The 15690-nt window shown below is 39.4% G+C and overlaps 1 pseudogene; it reads left to right on the top strand.

Annotated features, from left to right (window-relative positions):
- Positions 1 to 15690, top strand: part of LOC102994096 (uncharacterized) — a 60143-nt pseudogene that overhangs the window by 1502 nt on the left and 42951 nt on the right.

Here is a 15690-nt window from a genome sequence, read left to right as displayed (position 1 = left end):
CTCTCAAGTGCCTCTTTATATGAGGAGCTGGGGGGATGGGGGGAAGGGTGTCTCAAGGGCGCATTGCCTCGCTTTCTCCCAGCTGCGCGCAGAGCGGAGGGAAGCGAGCTGAAACGGTGGGGACTTGCCGGGTCTGACTTTGGTCCTCCCAAGGAAAGGGATATGGAAGCGGGGGTCGTTCCCTCACCATTTTATAACTTAACAGCCTGAGAAGCGTTGTGCAGATCCAACGCACCATACCCAAAGCTGCATGCAGCACGAGAACGCAGAAGAGGTTTGGGTGGTAGGGTATTGGACTCCTGTGTTTGCGGTCGAGGGTGTTAGAGCAAACAGGTAAAAGAGTTCAGAAAGTTTTCTTTGGGGCTGGGATAGGTTGGAGGAAGAAGCCACAGGTTCTCGACTGTCAGAGATGCAGGGATGGAGGGATGGGGCCTGGACCACTAGTTAGAGTCGGCCATCCCGTCCACCCCTCTCAGTTTCACGACCCACCCAGAATAACCTACGCGGTGCTGGCGATCCATCATCACCTCTCTCACTTAACGCGGGCCCCCACCCCCGCCCCATTTCAATGTGTTTGAGTAGAAAGGGGAAGGCGAGCGCCTGAAGCTCCGCAGACCCAGCGGTCCGCCCCGCCTTTTGTGTTTTAACCTTTTGTTTCTGTCTGCCACGCCCGCCCAAGAGAGGGATGGCTGTTGCAGCTTCTGCGGGGTGGAGAGGCAGCGCAGTTCCCTCTGTGTTTGTAGGCAAAAGGAGACTCCCTAACTTTGTTTCCCAAGTAGCTTCACTTCGCAGTGTTTCTGGGTTGGTTCTAGCTCAAATGAGGCGAACACTGCGTACCTAGTAAACATCTCCACTTTATAGGGCATTTCTTTCAGCACTTTCCCACTTTATCACAAAGTTGTTTATCCGCCCAGTCACTTGGTTCACAGAAAGACGTTTAGGGAGAGAAATTGGGAGTTTGTTGAAAGTGGGCAAACGTGGTATGTTTTAGCAGTGTTTAAATATTGGGAATGTGTGGAACAGGGCTCTTGAGTTAGAAAATGCAAATTTAGGTCATTATCTTAAGGTCTGTTTTGTGAGATCGTTCCAAATACCAAGGTAATTAATTTATCACTGCTACCCTCTCCTATCCCCACCCCAGAGCTAGAAGCTTTCCTCACACCCTTTGCTTTTATCTCCCACCTTTACAGTTTGACCGGACAGATGAAACATCAAACTGTGCTGCTAATACCTGGAGGAAAAAGCCAAACATAGTCTATTTGAACTTCTTAAAGTTGTGATTTCGTACAGTAGTATCCATTATTAAAACTTGCAGCTAGAAATGATTCAAGTGCCAGAACTATGTAGTCTTGAATTTTTGTGTCAAAGAAAGAAATATATTAATGCTAAAGTTACTTTTTTAAAAGAAACTGAGTGTGTTGAGTGACTTGGAAGCTAACACTAATTAATTTCAATTGTATAGGTGTGATTACTATTGTCAGCATCTAGAAAGCATCATGAGTGCACTGACTCCTTCGTACTGCATTGTTCTTACTGGATCTTTCTATCAGTGAATATTATGGAAGTACCAATACAACATCAAGTCATTCCTGAATGAAAACTTACCAAACTTTTTTCTTTGGAGTTGCTTAAAAGTTGTTGGGATTTTTGATGATGCCTTCCCTATGTGGATTACTACAATCTGATCACTGGGAATTCTCCACCTTAAAGAAGGTATGTTGCTTTTCAAATACTCTACAAGCACTTCATTTTGGAGCTGGTACTTATGCCACTAGAGAATTGCCTAGTTATTTTGAGCTGTTGCCTGGTCAAAGTGATTTATGACTTTGGATTTCCTTGTTTTGAACTGGTTTTTGTAGGTTCATTTTCATCTGGAATGACGATTTGGGTACTTCTAAGGAAATTTTATTAATTTGACAGTGTCTTCGATATTATTACACATAATGAACGTGGATTATATAGTTACTAAGGAAGGTTATGTAACAATGATGGGTCCGATAGGCAAATGTCCTATTTTATTTATGATTGATTTTGCTTTTAAATATCACATTGAATGTTTCTATAGTAGCAGGACTTTTGTGGTTTGCATTATTTTTTTTTCACTTTTGACATTTCATTTTGGTAAACAAAATCCAAAAGTGGTCAGAAGGAAATGAATTCCTACTAGCTGGGAGTCAATATAAAGTACAATAAGTTCTGTTAGAATAAAAACTTTACTATGTAATAACAACAGAAATTGTACATTTGTTTAATCTTTATGGTAGACATTAAGTTTTTATAGTGGTCATTAAGAGTCTTATATTCCTTCTTTTATGTCTTATAATTCATTCTTGATCATCTCTGTGAGAAAGCCACTCGAAATTCACATAAATCCTGTTGGTAATATAAAAAGTATTTTGATACAGTATTTACTTTCCTTGTTTAGCAGTTGTTTGCCATGGAAAGTGAGAGTTTTCTTTGTTTAGAATAGGTTGCTTTGAAATGATTTAAGTTGTAGCATTTGATCCTCAAAATGATTCAAGTTCAATGTGGTTTTAAATGCTACAGATGGAGAATATCATTGATATATTACTGTAATTGAGAAATGTTAAGGTATGGTCAAAAAGATAATTGGGAATTGGAAATATTTTTATCCCGCTGGAAGTAAAAAGTATTATGATTTGCTTTTTTTTTAGTTGTAGAAACTTGGACAAATTACTTCATCTTCCTGGACTTTAGTTTGTCATCTATAAAATGAAGGGTTAGGTTAGAGAAACTTGAAGAAATCTTTTAGCTTTAAGATTTTTGTGATTTGTTGATTGTTCCTGTAATTAAAGAGCATCCTCTCTTGTGAAATTCATTTGAAAATTGTTGAACAGTAGAGTTACTGACATGGAAAACTTTATGTGTATTAATAACAATTATTTTGTATGACTGTTTAGCTCAGGGAATATTAGTTCAAGAAATAGGCTTTAAATCTTCTGTGAAGTATACTTTCGGCAAAGTGTGTTGCATGGAAACGTCAGATTTCCTGAAATGTTTTCAACAAAAGTTTATCTGCTGGAATATTTTGGGGTGTGTGTGTGTGTAGAGTGCAGTATTATTTCCCAACGAATGTTTTACCTACAAATGTCTGATGTGAATATCTTTGAATCTGTTTTAATGGCCACCCAGCATTGGGCTCAGAGGTTTAGAAACAGACTCTGGAATGAAACAGACCCGAGTTTGAATCCTCATCTTGATAACCTTGGCCAGTTTACTTGCTTTCCTGGGGTCTCAGTTTTCTCATTCGTAAGTGGGGAGCATAACACTTATCCCATGAAGTTGTTGTGGGGAATATATTTTTTAAAACCATATATGTAAGAAATAACTTAACAGAGGGGTAAGCATCTGTAAGTATGTTTAGTTATAATAAAAGCTACTACTATTGCCTTTCACAACGAATCAGTGATGTTTTGATACTTCCAACTTTCTCTGTTGACTGCCTTGCAAGTTTCAAGCCACATTAACCAAAAGTATTCACTGAAATATTCAAAGTCAGTTTGGATAGACGTTTTCACATGTTTAGATATGTTCTTTTCTCTAAAAATATGTTCTATTCAAGTTTTTTTATCCAGTTAAGCATGGATTAATTCACTTCAACAAACATTTATTAAGTTTTGTTACATATAAGCATGTTACCGAAGGTCATGACTTCCTCTTGTACTATGTGGCCTTTCCTTTTCCTTACAGAAATTTCTGTAAATTGAGATAAGAGCAAATTTCTAGAACTGATGTACACAAATTCTCTATTTTCAATGTTGTCAGTGAGGAGTAAACTTAGATATAGTTTAAAAAACTTTGTTCATTCACTTTTCAGCTATGATATAAAGGGATGGTTCAGTGATTTCTTGATGAGGAAATCAAGAACTATAGCACATTTTCTGATGTTAGTTTTTATAGAATGGTCTTTATTTAAATAAAAAAACCTCACAGTTAGTACATACAGCACTTAGAAGAATAGCGTATCATTGTGAAATGAAGTTTAAAGTCTTGGATTTTCATTTTCTAGATCTGTAATTTAGCAAAATACATGGCCACTCCTGAGTGATAATTTACTTTGACGGAGATTATATTCATTTACCCTTAGGAAGTTTCTGATGGGAATGTTAAAGTACTGTTTCTCCTCATTTGTAATTTATCAGCAGAGAGTTGCCTGGAAATGATAATAATTTAAAAGAAAAACATGGGATAAATCAGTATTAAAATGGGAAACTTTTTTTCCATAGGTATCCACAACTTTCTGTTTGTGGACAACATCTATTTTAATCAGCAGATTGTATATCTTTATTATAGCAACTACTAATATAAAAATTTGTGATTACAGAGTTTAAAATGATAAATTCCTTAAAGTTTTTCTGTGATGTTAATTCTTAGGTTATAACCAAATATACTTAATAACTTTACTCTATCAAATTTTATCATCTTGGTTATTTAAACCTGCTTGTTGACATGATTAGTTTGAATTATTGAAACCAGAAAAATCTGCCAAGGTACTCACACGAAACTTACATCAGAAGAAAATCTAAATGTTCAGCTCTGCCTTCTAAAATGATAAATACAACACATACTAAGCATCTTACAAGTAAATAGAAAGCACTTATTTAACTTTGAACTTTATAATAAGTCTAGGGGGTGATCAACTGAATATTTTGTTATATTTTGAGTACCACTTCTACCTACTAATTGAAGTATAGCTACTTACTTATTTGCTATGAGTTTCTTTAGGAACATTGTTCCCAAATTTACTTTGATTTCTTCTTTATGGCCTCAAATTTCCTGACTTTTAAGTGTCAGTCGTTTCTAAAAACTTTGATGGTATTTCTGCCCATTATTGTTGAAGATACAGGTGTTTAGAAATATATTTATCATGAATCTAGGAAGCCTACTTTGTTCATTCATTCTTTCAAGTAATATGCCATCTATGTGTCAGGCATTGCTCTAAGCACTGAGGATACAGAAGAAATAAAAATTTTTCTACTCTTGGAGCTTTTAGTAGTGACAGTCAAACATATGTTAAAAGGTGACAACTACTGTTGAGAAAAATAAACCAGCAAAGGGAGATGGGGAGTAGGAGGAAAGGGGGTTGCAATTTTCAATGGGATGGCCAGGGAAGACCTCACAGAGAAGGTGACATTTGAGGAATGATATAAAGGAAATGAAGGAATGAGCCACATGATATCGGGCAGAAGAGCATTCAGGCAGAGGCATGCCAAGCGTCTAGTTTATCAACAGAAAGCAAGGCGGGCGTAGTGGCTGGAGTGGACTGAGCAAAGGGGACAATGGTAGGAGATGAGGTCAATGAGGAAATCGGAGTATGGTGAGCAGATCACAAGGATCCTTAAAGGCCATTGTGATTTTACACTGAGGGAGATGGGGTACCAATGAAGGGGTTTAAACAATGATTGACCTGATATAACTAATGCTGTAACAGAGTCACTCTGGCTGGTGGGTTCAACGAGATCAAAGATGGGTAGGGGCAGAAACAGGGAGACCATTTCGGAAGCTATTTCAGCTATCAAGTGAGAGATGATGGCAACTTGGACAAGGGTAAAAGCAGCATGGAGGTAGTGAGAAAGGATTGAATTCTGAAGATATTTTGGTTGGAGGAATTTCTGGTGGACTGGATAGGAAGTATGACAGAAAGAGAGGAGTCAAGTCTGAGATTTTTTTTGACCCAAGCACCTGGATGGACCCAGTGCCCATGAACTGAGATGAAGTGTGTACTCAGGGTGGGGAGACTAGGAGCTCAGTTTGAGCACATTAAGATACTTAAAGCATCTAGGCAGTTTGATACCCAAGTTTGGTTTTCAGGGAAGAAATCTACAAATTTGTGAGTTGGAAGAAATTAAATGCTATTTAGGGACTTCCCTGGTGGTCCAGTGGTTAAGACTCTGTGCTTCCACTGCAAGAGACACGGGTTCAATCCCTGGTCAGGGAACTAAGATCCCTCATGCCGCATGGCCAAAAAAAAAAAAAAAAAAAATTTAAATGCTATGTAAAGTCATGAGACTGGATGAGATCACTAAGGGAGTGAGTATAGGAAGGAAAGAGGTCTAGATACTGAGCCTTGGAGCCCTCCAGATTTAGAGGTGGGGAAGATGAGAAGGGGCTGCCCCTGAGGGGGAAGCCCAGTGAAGAGAGTGTGTCCAGGAGGAAGGCAAGGTCGTCCGGGACAAGTGCTGCTCCTGGATTGGGCAAGATGACAGTTGAGAATAGACCTTCGCGGTTAGGCCTTTGGGAGGTCAATGCTCATTGGTAGTCTTGGCTAGAGCCGTTTCGATAAATGGTGAGAGATCACATCTTTTTCCTAATTTGTGTGGGCCATTACATACCTTTAAAAAAACCTTATCTATTCGAAATAAAATTTGTCAGTGCTTTATAATTGATAAAATGCTCTTGCATATGTTATCTTAGTTAAGTCTCATAGTAGTCGAAGAGAGATAGGATGATAATATCCATGTTTATCTTACAGAAGAAGAAATTGAGACTCAGAAGTAAAGTGATTTGTTCAAAGTCATCCAAATATAAGATAGAGCTGTTTTTTTTTTTTAAACTTCATACCCTTTGCCATTCACAATAGGGGAGATAGTAATAATAAAACAAATTCCAATACAATGTGACAGAGGTGATAATAGCGATATATACAAGGTATAGAATTAAATCAGGTCAGGGAGTGATTGTTTTTCGGGGTCAGGGAAGACTTTCCCAAGTTGGGATTTAAAAGATGCATAGCATTTTAACATGTAGTCAAAGGGAAGAATGTTCTAGGCTTGGAAAATATGATGTGCAAAAATGTGGAGGGATGAAACATGGGGTGATAACTGGAATGTATTTGGGATGTTTAAGCCATTTGATTCATGCTGAACATGAAAGAAAGTAGAGGAGAGATAGGCTGGAATGACAGCAAGTGCTAGTTCAAGCTTGGATTGAAATATGTTTTTAGTAAAACAGCTACTAGGTGCCATCTTAAATGTATCTTATGTCACACAAGATAGTATGCAACCTAGTTAGAAATGTCTGAATATATATATATACATCACCACAAATGCATTGTCTTTGTCACTTCAGGCTGCTATAATCAAGTACCGTAGACTTGGTGGTTTATAAACAGCAGAAATTTATTTCTGTCAGTCCTGGAGGCTGAGTAGTCCAAGATCAAGGTACTGTGTCTGGTGAGGGCTGGCTTCCCGGTTCATAGATGCTGTTTTCTTGCTGTGGTCTCACATGGTGGAAGAGGCAAGGGAGCTCTCTGGGAGCTCTTTATAAGGACACTAATCCCATTCATGAGGGCTCCACCCTCATGACCTAATCACCACCCAAAGGCCTGGCCTCTAAATACTGTAATTTTGATATTTTTAGGTTTCAGCATATGAATTTTGGGGGGATACAAACATTCAATCTGTAGCATGTGTATCTTCAAAATTCTATTCTTCCTTCAAAATTAAATGTATATGTTAATCATATACCACTGAAAAAGCTCTGGTGACTGTATTTCTAGTCTATATCAATCAGGATGCTTTTGGCTTCAAGTAAGAAATACTTAAGTGAGGATTTTTATTTTATTTCATTTTTTGGTTCCACCTTAAATAAATTTGGATTAGGGCTATTTCAAGAGCATCTAATTTAACAGCTCAGCAAACGTCATGCATGGTTCCTGGTTAGCTGGCTTTCTCCTTCTGGTCCTGAGATAGCTGCTACAGCTTCAAGCATCATGTTCCCACTTGGGAACCTGAGATAGGAAGGATTGAATCCTTACTTTCTCTCTCTCTCCCCACCCCCCACCCCCATACACACACACACACACACACACACACACACACACACATATGTAAATATACAGAGTTGTGCAACCATCACCATTTTTAGAACTTTTTATTACCCCTAAAATATCCCCTGTGCCCAATGCAATCAATTTCTCTTCTCACCCTCTGATCTCAGGCAACCACTAATGTAGTTTCTGTCTCTTTAGATTTGCCTTTTCTGGACATTTCACACATAAATGGAATTATACAATAGTGATCTTTTTGTCTGGCTTCTTTTGCTTACCATAAAGTTTTTGAAGTTCATCTGTATTGTAGCATGTATCAGTACCTTGTTCCTTTTTATTGCTGAGTAGTGTTTTATTGTATGGATATACTGCACTTTTTCCATTCCTCAGATGAAGGGCATGTGGGTTGTTTCCGTTTTTTAACTAGCATGAATAATGCTGCTAGGAACATTTATGTGTAAGTTTTTGTGTGGACACATGTTTTCATTTCTCTTGGGTAGCTAGGTAGGAGTTGAATTGCTATATTGTATGGTACATTATTAAACTTTTTTGTGAAACCGCCAAACTGTTTTCCAAGGTGGCAACAGCATTTTGTGGGTTTGAGGGTTCCACCAGTAATGCGTGAGGCTTCCAGTTTCTCCACATCCTGGCCTTTTGTATCTTTTAAGGAGTGAGGAAAACTTTCAAAGAAGTCCATGAGAAGATTCCTAGGGTAACTACCGAGGTCTATGATGAAACCTAGTCACTAGCAAGGGGGATGCGATTGCTCTGAGCAGCTCAGACTGATCAAGTGGCACCCTGAGCCTGGGAAGACGCCCATCATGTCTATCAGTACATAGTGTCAGAACGAAATTGAAGGGAGATGGCTCATGGGTAGGTAACCAACAGAGTCAGCCAATAGGCTGTGTGTCAGGCTAAGGACCTGTGATATAAACATACAAAGTAGAGCCAAGTGTTTATATTACACTTATGATTTAAATGGTAGCCACAAACTTGAACAGAAATAACCCATTCTATTGGAATTCAGGTTATTTTCTGCTTATTATGTGAAGAATTTTTTTTTTTTTTATGTGAAGAATTTTTGAAAATTAACCTGTCCAAACTAATAGCAAAATAAGCATAGCCTTGGTGAGTGACTCTGGGCAGAGTTGCTAAGCCCCAGCATTCCTTTCCTATGAAGTACCATGTAACATTTTTGGCATCCCAGTAACAGTTTTTTATAATCTCAGTTAAGTGTAAGTTAACAGCCACCAAATCCTGTCTATATCCTTAAGATACAGACAGATATTTAGACTATTTTAAGTGTTGGACAACCTGGTGGCACCTTGAAAAAAAGTATTTGAGCTTTGATGGCAAGAAAAACCCCACAAGACTATATTTTATAGTCCTAACTTATTCTTCCTGTTAATTGTTTTTAAATATATCTTTTATTGGGTGGTGTGACATACATAAGGATAGATAAACCTGCAGTGTGTGTAGGAGATTGATGCTACCCTGTCTTACAAAACCCAGAATATGTGGGTCAACGTATTCGTTTCAGTGAATGATGGAGTTTCAAGTGATTCATACTTGAAAGTCCCTGAAAATCTGATAATTAGAATGCATAAATAAGTAATTCTAAAAATTTAGGCAGATACAGATAACTGTGGGGGGAAATTATGTTTGAAATTGATTTCTGTGACCCTCTAGCTCTTACAGTTATTTTCTTCTTTCTTCAAATCTTAGAGTAGGCACCTAGTAGACTATGATACCTAAAATTTTGTACTGTAGTTTTAATACTAACATTTTGAAGTGTACAGTGACTTAGAAATCCAAACAACTCCAGTAGTTCTCTCATAATGAGCCACTGATGGGGAAAGCCAAGAAGAGAAATTTAAGTTTCTTAATTATTGGTCTGATTGGGTATAAAGTATATGTCTTAAAATTCATAGTTCAGTGTTCTGTTTCTCAGAGAAGTGATAACTATCCAGAAACCTCAGACATTTGTGCACCAATATCTTATATATCCTCTTATTTGAGCCTCACTCCAATCCCAAAGTAGTAGGTGTTAGTGACATTCTCATTTTACAGGGAAGAAATTGGGGTTCAGAGAAGTATCTGGCCCAAGTAACCAAACTGGTAAATGGAATATCACAAATCCATTCATTAGGGACCAGCAGTGTAAATTAAGACAAGAAAGGATATCCCTTTGAGAGGTTCTGCTGAACCTGATAACATTTCTAGTTTCACGCTGATGATTTACCCTTATTCTGCAGTTCTGTGAATATATTTTGAGACCCAAACATTGAATCAGGCTTAAAAAGAGGACCCTCTGCTCTGCTGGTGTTTTAGATTCCTGCTCGTGTTGCAAGCAGCAGTTGGGAAGCTGGCAAGATGGTGAAACTAGTCGGTGTTCAAGAGTTTTATTTGTCGGATTTTAATGGGATGGTGTCATTACTTGTAATGTATTTTTATACATTATTTATAATGTATTGTAACGCGTAAATAATTGTAATGTTCTGGATTTTCAAATGATGTATCAAAGATGATACGTAACAATGTTCATAGAGTCGTCTTTCTGTAGCAAAAGAAAAATGGGTTTTGGAACATCTTTTCATTCTGTTTCTTCTTCAAGGAAGATATCCAAGGAAGAGCTCTGGGTAGAGCTTACGAATCCTGAATGGAAAACCCTGAGTAGAGGACCTCTCTATGACTTCAGCTTACTTTGTCTTTGCCCTTAGGTGTCTCTCTTCCTCTATATATGTATGAAAAAGGACTCCATGTAGTGACATACTCTTTGTCCGTAGATCTAGCTCCTGTTCTGGGCTGTCTACTTTGGTGAGCAACTGTTCTGGACTGTGGTGAGGCTCTAGGGGCCCTTCTTGGGGCCTAGGCCAGAGGTTGGCCTACGTGACCCGGCCCTGCCTTCTTTCCCTCGTCCCGGGGTTGGTCTTAGGCTTCTGGTTCTTACGGCTTCGATAGGGGGAATAGGACTTCTCTAAACGTCTAGAGCAGAATTGGCCAAGCTGGAGATGCTTTGCTTCCTTTTCCCTTGGACTTGGCCTTTCGATGGTGTGGGTGTCTTTTCTAGGGGGGGCAGGGGTATACAGTGTTTATATTTTATTATACTTACATTTAAATTTCACCATTAAATACTGCGCATAAGTATTTAAGTAGATGCTGGCCTCACGTTCATGTAAATGGATGGACAGCTTTAAGGATGTGATGGATTAGACATTGAGGAATATATTAAACAATTAGAGAATCTAGGGGGTGGTAAAATATCGTCTCTACACATTTAGTGGCACAAGAAAACTCTAGGGACATGAAGACATTTGTAAAGCTTTGGGCTGCAATTGGAGGAAAAGCCCGTTCAGGAGTTGTGGGTATCTTTCATCGGGAGACTTCCTGAAAAAGGGGCTTTTCCACAGTAGAAGGAAGAAGAGAACTTGAACCTTCCTCGACACTTCACACCAGAAGTTCCATTGCCTACACTTTTTGTGGCTCTCATATTGTGTCCCCGAGGCTGATTTTGGTCTGGATCCAGGTCTTCATAGCTCCTGTTTGGATTGAAGGGTGAACTCTAGATATTATGGGTGAGGCGGAGTGCGTAACTGAGCCCCTTTCAATTCTTTCATTGGGATGCAAGGAAGATGTAGAAGAAAGGAGTTGTCCCCAAACTCAGAACACCCAAAGGTGGGCAGTTCTTGGCTCTCACTTTGCACAGTGACCCCATGTTTCCACCTCAAATTCTATTTAGCCCCTACAATCAAATTGACGTTCTAGAGAGCTGTCCCTTCCTGTCTGCCCCCTTCCTCGTGAAAAATCTCACACTGCACTAGCACATCAAGGATGATAGTTCCTAATCGTGAATGAGTAGAATGGAAAGCCCATCAGGGGTTGGCACAATTAGTTATGATGAAATACGTCCTACTGTATTTGACCTCAGTGATTATAATAAAGAGATGGTAATGTAACAAAAAATTACTAGCCTATGTTTTCAGCTTCTTTTATATTTTGCAGATTAGTGTAGTTAAAAGACTAAAAAAAAAAGGCACTTGTCATTCTGTCTTTGGGATAAATAAACCTTGCTTCTATCGTAATATGTTTTCAGTGTTTGTCTCAGCGTGGGAATTTGGGTGAAAGTTCATGGAATTTTTTTCTTCAGAAATTTCTGTTGAATTCTGCCTGACTCTGCAGCCAAATTCAAAATTCTCACTTGACTGTAATGATTGAACTAGTATAGCTAAATATATTGTGTAGGTTTCTAACTAAATGGCTGTAAGAGTGTACTTGAGATGCAAGCAAACAAGAGCAAGAAGCATCATGTTATCATTATTCTACTGCCAAGTCCTTGCTGTGTAGGGTGGCCTCCTGAGTTCTCAGAGTTTGTGTGTGCTGAGGATTCTGAAGCCAGGGATGGGTTTGGCTAACTCTGGCTTGGTATCCAGACCACCTTTGGAACATAGGAAGGGATCCAGGTGCCCAGAAAAGGGGCTCAGAGTCTGAGCATCTTGTAATTCCCATCTTATTTTCTGACTCTTGGCTTTGCATCAATTTAATCCTTATTTACCTACTGATTCAAGTTTGCTGTGCAAATTCTGTGACTTGGTGCGCAGATTCAAACAGTTTATCTTTGCGTATCCTGGCCATTTGTGCTCCTCAGTTCTTTTGGTCACTGGCCTTAACTCTGCCTGGTGGTATCTGCTGCTGCTTCTTGTCCTTGGTTCTTCCCTTCTTTAGATCTCAATCCCGGGAGCTCGTCAATTTCAGCGGCTCCTGGCCACCCCCAGTGATCTCAGGTTCTACCTCCTGTTCTTTTGGAATAATATTGGATCCTAATATGTTGCTAAAAATAGTAATCTAGCATATTTCCAAAATCAGAACTCTCCATTTGCTATCACTTCTGCTCTTTTCCAGGGAATTACTTTGATTCAGTTACCAAAAATGACATCTCCGGAGTACGGTGAAATACAGAGCCTCTCAATCATCTAAAAAGAATCAAGCTGTGCTGAGTACTATTTTTATGCCAAATGTATCTGAGTGTTCTGAGTCTTTGAAAACTGGTGATGGGTGAATACTATAGGTGATGGTTCTTTATTAACCAAGCTATTTGATGAATCCACATAAGGAATTGTAGCAAACTAGCTGAAACAAGTTAGCCTTGGTGGGAGTCCTTTTGGAGTGATGAATAAGAGTAGGGCATTTTGTTTTGAGTTGCTTAAACCCAGAATAAGCCTAATTTACAAGCATCTGTTGACCAAAAGTCTCTTGCTGGTAAAATTGGATGCTTCAGAAAGGGGCTGGATGTCTGGGTACAGTGGAAGGAGGGAGAATTTTCATGGTATATTCTTGTGTATCATTTGAATTTTGAACTATGTGACTGTATTTTACCCAGTAGAAACAGGAGGATAAAAGGAAAAAAGGAAGGAAGGGAGGGAGGAAAGAAACCAATTACAGGGAAAAATACATCAATTAAGTAATATTTCGAAGTCACGTGCTTATATGAAGCACTTTGCAAAGCTCTTGGGAGATAAAAGTGTATAGTAAAAGGAACTCTTCAGAGATTCCTAGATGCTAGTCTTCAGGGAAATGATCTCTAAAGCTGTCAACAACCCCATAAATTAGGCATTGTTATCCACATTTTGCAAGTGAGGAAATAGAAACTGTTAAGGGTAGAGCTGGGAGTTGGACTCAGGTGTGTCTGACTCCAAACACTGTGCCATGTGCCTATCTTAGCTTGGGTTGCTATAACAAAATACTGCAGACTGGGTGGGTTAAACAACAGACATTTATTTCTCACAGTTCTGGAGGCTGGCAAGTCCAAGATCAAGGCATGGGCAGATTCAGTGTCTGGTAAGGGCCTTCTTCCTGTTTTGCAGATGGCTGCCTTCTTGTTGTATCCTCACCTGGTGGAGAGAGATCTCTGGTCTCTTCATACCTTTATAATGGCACCAATCTCATGATCGGACCTCCACCCTCATGACCTCATTCAAACCCAGTTACCTCCCAAAGGTCTCACCTCCAAATACCATCACATTGGAGACTAGGGTTTCAACATATGAATTTTGGGAGAGACACAGACATTCAATCCATAGCACTACCTCTCCAACAAAGATATAACATAAGGGATCTGTAAATGTTCTCTAGTATCAACTCCCTGATCAAAACTGGCTTCAAGCAAAATTGTCATGTAGTAGAAATTTGACTGCTACTGTCTGCAGTTCTCATTCTCTCAATCCTCTTTTCTTCCTTTGTTATTTTCTCTCCTTCTCTTTGTCCTCTTTCCTTTTCTTGATCATCCAGAGCAGTTGAGTCTCTCAAGATGTTATTCCATCCATCCACCCATCTATCCACCTACCCATCCATCCACCTACCCATCCATCCATCCATCACACATCCACATGTAAGGACTGGACTAGATGCTGGAGACACAAAGTTGAGCAAAAATGGACATGGTTCCTGCCATCATGTAGCTTAAGAGGAAAAGAGGCATCTGTGTCTGAATATGTTGGGGGAGCTGTACACACTGTGCAGCCCCTTTTGGAGGCTCAGCAGGCCCTCTAAACACCCTGAGATGTCCATTGGTTAGAGTTTCACTTTTTTTTTGTAAACTTTTCAAATATGGAATGATGGTCCCACTGTGACCTGTCCTGGAGTGTAATAATTTGGGGCAGCAGAAAACTTTCTGTGCCTCTCAGGTCATATAAGGAAGTTGCTCACTACAGCCATGAAAAGATTAGCCCCAAGACAAACAACAAAAACAACAATAAAAACAAGAACAGGAACAAAAAAAATGTGCCAGATTATAATGGGGTGGGACAAAAACGTAAAGGAGTGCAGTAAAATTAAGATGATGTAATAAGCAAGGGACCGTAAGAACAGCCAGAATGATAAAAACTACTGGACTGAAAGCGGCCCCTCAGAAGCTCACAAAATCATTTGAGAACATCTGAAAGAAGATAAGCAGAACCTCAGCTAGTCCCAGGAGAACCATCCAAGTTTAGGCAACCTGGACCACATTCCCTGAACTCAGGCAGAAAGTTTGTTGATACCACCCAGTGTAGCACCTACTTAGGATGCTCTGCTTGGTTTTCAGTCATTTCAGTTTGATGGCTGGTAGCCCTGCCTCTCAAAGAGATCAGGTCCTAATATCTGGAATGTGTAAATATTACCATATAAAGAAAATAGTCTTTGCAGATGTGATTAAGTTAAAGATCTTGACATGGAGTGATTGTCCTGGGTAATCTGGGTGGCCCTAAATGCAATCACAAGTGTCCTTCAAAGAGAGAGGCAGAGGATCAGCCCCACAGAGCAGAGCAGAAGGTGATATGAAGATGGTGGCAGAGATTAGAGTGATAGGGCCACATTCGAAGAAATAACAGCATCTGCCACAAGCTAGAAGAGACAAGGAATAGCCTCTGACGGGCACATGGCCCTGTCAACACCTTGATTTTGGACATCTGGCCTCCAGAATCGCGAGAGAATAAATTTCTGTGGTTTTAAGTCATGGAGTTTGTGATAATTTGTTACAGCGGCCCTAGGACACTAATAAAGGTTGTAAACTCTCTGAGTGCCAGGCAATGTCTTCTCCTCTGTACTGGACTTCCACTCAGCATTCAGAATTCTGCACATAATAGGCGTTCAAATACTCAGGTACTTGAACTAACTGACTTCATTGGTTCAGCCATTCAGAGCCTCCAGACTAGTATTTGAAATTTTATTGGAATAGAAGTGAGACCAGAAAGATTTGGATATTCACTTGCAAAAGAAGGAATTAATACCCCCAAGGCTTAGTCTCTTGTGAGTTGGTTTCATCTTAAAGCTTGGAGTTACACTGCCTTTTAATGTAGCAATTCTTTTGCTCTACTGGAATATTAATAATACCACCGAGGGGGACTTCCCTGGAGGTCCAGTGGTTA

This window comes from Physeter macrocephalus, chromosome 18 (assembly GCF_002837175.3).
Source record: "Physeter macrocephalus isolate SW-GA chromosome 18, ASM283717v5, whole genome shotgun sequence".
Lineage (NCBI taxonomy): Eukaryota > Metazoa > Chordata > Mammalia > Artiodactyla > Physeteridae > Physeter > Physeter macrocephalus.
The sequence above is the reverse complement of the archived record's forward strand: the minus strand, read 5'-3'. Positions and strand labels throughout refer to the sequence as shown.